Source organism: Microtus ochrogaster, chromosome 10 (genome assembly GCF_000317375.1).
Source record: "Microtus ochrogaster isolate Prairie Vole_2 chromosome 10, MicOch1.0, whole genome shotgun sequence".
Lineage (NCBI taxonomy): Eukaryota > Metazoa > Chordata > Mammalia > Rodentia > Cricetidae > Microtus > Microtus ochrogaster.
Genome location: NC_022016.1, coordinates 55336098 through 55339999, shown reverse-complemented (window position 1 = coordinate 55339999; position 3902 = coordinate 55336098). Strand labels below are relative to the sequence as shown.

Here is a 3902-nt window from a genome sequence, read left to right as displayed (position 1 = left end):
TGAAAAAAGACATTCTGAGTGCAATGCTCCAAACCCTCCTTAGGCCTATGCGCAATCTCAGGCAGAGGGTGGCTCTGCTGCCTTCTCCAGAACCTCAGGTGTGCTTCCCACGCCTTGTACCCTGACTTGCTCATCTCTGCACTGGGCATAACAGATGAACGGCTAAAAGTGAGTGTTCATGTAAGCGCTTAGAATAGTGCCTCGAACATGGTTAAGTAGTTCCAAGGTGGAACATGACGCAAAGGCTGTCAGCTGGGAAAGCGGGGACTCTGGCAGAGCAGGATAGGTGCGCCTGCCTGCCCGAGCAGGTGCTCCTTCCTAGCGCCAGGAGTCTTACCTTCTCCGGAAGCTCGGGTTAGTGTTTTTAGGCACATTGGCATTCAGGAAGTTGCATTTTTCAGCTAGATCCTTCAGATATTGTGGGCCCAGAGTAGGAGGTGTGAAAAGTTACCACATGTTCTGGCTTGTCAGGCGCTGGGGTGGGGGAAGGGGTTGCAGGGGTGATGTGAGCTGAGGCTAAAAATGGTGAGCTAGGGCCACCTCTTTCAAACTCTGAGAGCTCGGCATGGAGACACATGTCTGTAGTCTCAGCACCTGGGAGGTTGAGGCAGGAGGATTGTTAAAACTTCCAGGTCTGGGACTGGAGAGATGGCTCAGTTATTAAGGGTACGTGGTGCTCTTGCAGAAGACCTGGATTGGGTACCCACACGTGGTGGCTCACAGCCATTCATAACTCCAGTTCCAGGGGATCTGATGCCTTCTTTTTGTTTTTTAGTTCTAGTTTTTTGGGCGACAGGGTTTCTCTGTGTAGCCCTGGCTGTTCTGGAACTCACTCTGTAGACCAGGCTGGCCTGAATTCAGAGATCCACCTGCCTCTGTCTCCGAGTGCTGGGATTAAAGGTGTATGTCACCACTACCTGGCTCTGATGCCTTCTTTTAACCTCTGAGGGCACCATGTATACCTGTGGTGCACATACATGCATGCAGGCCAAGCATCCATTCTTATAAGAATAAGTAAATAGGAAAAAAAAGATAGAGAGAGCTCTAGGCCAGCTTGGACTACGTAGTAGGTACCAGGTCATCCTGAGCATTACAGCAAAGGCTTTGCAAATATGGCGCGGAGCAACCGTGTTGTAGCCAGCAAATTGTAGCTAGACTGAGCTGCAGAGAAGCAAGGAGGCCCGTTAGAAGGCAGGTACAGCTATGTGGCGGTGACACATGCCTTTCTTTATTCCCAGCACTCAGAAGGCAGAGACAGGTGGATCTCTGAGTTTGAGGCCAGCCTGCTCTACAGAGCAAGTTCTAGGACAGCTGAGGCTGCATAGAGAAACCCTGTCTTGAAAAAACAAAAAAACAAAAAAAAAGCTGGTACAAAATAGAGCAAACAGATCATGGCTTGGACTAGGGACCTGACAGTGGATGGAAGATGCTGGACGGAGGCTGGAGACTTCCTCTTGTAAGGGTCAGTTTTCAGGGAGATAGTTACATGGGGCAGGAACCAGCAGTGCACACCTCTTGCTAATCTACCTGCCTTGGGGGCTGGGAGAACTGTAATTTGAGTGCAGCCTGAGTTCCACCCCCAAAACCCATACATAAGGAGAGAACTGCCTCTCTGATAAGCTGTTCTCTGACCTCACCGTTTACACTGTGACACACACACCGCCCTCCCAGCACATATTAAATAGATAAAAAGTAAAAAGTATGTAAATTTGAAACAATCACCTCGTCCCTTCACTTTTTTCCCCCCTCGTGACAGGGTTCCTCTGTGTCCCCCTGACTGTCCTGGAACTCACATTTTAGACCAGGCTGGCCTCGAACTCAGAGATCTGCCTGCCTCTGCCTCCTGAGTGCTAGGATTAAGGCATGCACCACAGTCACCAGACTTTTATTTTTTTTTCTCATACAAGGTCTCAACATTTTGCCCTGATGGCCTGGAACTTGCAGTGTAAATCCGACTGGATTAGGACCTATGCAGAGCTCCCTGCTTCTGCATGGGATTAAAGGCATGTACAATAATGCCCACCCACTTTTTCCCCCTAAAGAAGTAGGTTTTGATTATCTTCACCTGGTACTTTTTGACACCTCAAGCTCAGCTGCCCCCAAATTATAGTTCTCTTGAAGCTGGGTCTATGGCTCGGCCAAAACAGTACCAGTTGGACGCCGCCAACCACCTGTAATTTCAGCCCTGGAAGGAGGAGATGGGAATCCCCAGAGCAGGCTGGCCGGGAAGGTTAGCACACCTGTCTCTAGCAGCTGCTTTATGGCTTATCCCTGACTCCGCCTCCTTTCTCCCAGCATTCAGTTTAGTTCCCCTGCCCCCAGCTCTATTCCCCTATAGCTCTGCTATAAGCCCAAAGCAGTTGCTTTATTAACCAATGATATTCACAGCATGCAGAGGGGACTCCCACACCACCTTCCTCGAGGATTAAGGGGAAAAGCTATTCAGCATGGTTCTCAACATTAGTGTTTGGATCCATGGGCACATATGTGCATGTGTACGTATACATATATGGGTGCCAGACTGAATTTGGACTCTATGCAGCCGAGGATGATCTTGAACTTCTTATTCTTCTGCTTCTACTTCCTGAGGGCTGGGGTCATAGAAATACACCACCAACCTGTTTGTTTGCTTGTTTGTTTGTTTTTTAAGCCTTATGACAGCGTTCTGCCTGCATATATGCCTGCACACCAGAAGAGGGCATCAGATCTCATTACAGATGGTTGTGAGCCACCATGTAGTTACTGGGATCTGAACTCAGGACCTCTGGAAGAGCAGCGAGTGCTCTTAACCGCTGAGCCACCTCTCCAGCTCCACACCTGGTTTTATGTAGTGCCAGGCCAGGATCAAACCCAAGGCATCCTAAATGTCGCTTGAGCACTATACCAACTGAGCTATGCTTGTGTGTTCACGTGCATGCACATACGTGTGCGCGTGTGTGGAGGCCAGAGGTCAATTTTGGGTGTCCTCCTCAGCATTGAAACTGGAGCTCACCAGTCAAGCTACACTAAGTCTCTGGGGTTCTCCTGTTCTGTCCACTAGGTGCTAGGCTTAGTGTGACCACAGCATCTGGATTTTTGCATGGGTGCTGGGGATCCAAATTCAGGTTCTCATTCTTGTGTGGAAAGCAAGCACATTACTGACTGGAGCCATCTCCCCAGCCCCTTGGTTTTGTTTCGTTTCCAGTTTTTTTTCAAGATAGAGTTTCTCTGTGCAGCCCTAGCTGTCTTGGAACTCACTTTGTAGACCAGGATTGTCTCAAACTCACCAAGAGCCCCTGCTTCTGCCTCTAGAGTGCTGGAATTGAAGGTGTGTGCCACCACTGCCTGGTGGTGGCTGTGGCTTTTTATTTATTCGGTTTTATGTTTAATTTTTAAAATTTATTTTTGGTATGTATGTGGGAAGGGGTACATGGGACCAGAAGAAGGTGTCATACCCCTCCCTAAACTGGAGTTGTAGGTGGTTGTGAGCCATCATGAGGATGCTGGGAGCCAAACTTTGGGTCCTCTGCAACAACACCCCAGAGCTCTTTACCACTAAGCCAGCTGTCCAGCACTGCCCCCCACTTTAAATATTTACTTACTTATTGGGGGGTGCACTCATTGGACAGCTTGTAGAAACTGATTCTTTCCATTCGGACACCAAGGATTGAAGTCAGTTTATCAGTCTTGGTGGTGAGTGCCATTATGTGCTGAGCCACTCCCTGAACCCCCTTTTGTGTGTGGGGGGGCAGTTTCTCATGAAACCAGGTTGGCCTCAGCTCTCTAAGTACCTGAGGCTGGCCTTGAATTCCTGACCCCCTCCTTCCATCCCCCAGGTCCCGGGATTGGAGGCAAGTACTACCTACCACGTTTGTCTTTCCTTGTTTTCCCAAGAGAGTCTTTCCGTGCCGGGTGGTGGTGGC

General features: G+C 49.3%; 1 protein-coding gene across 4 annotated transcripts in view; it reads left to right on the top strand.

Moving 5' to 3' along the window:
* Positions 1 to 3902, top strand: part of Sync (syncoilin, intermediate filament protein) — a 20740-nt gene that overhangs the window by 2201 nt on the left and 14637 nt on the right. The window lies entirely within an intron of this gene.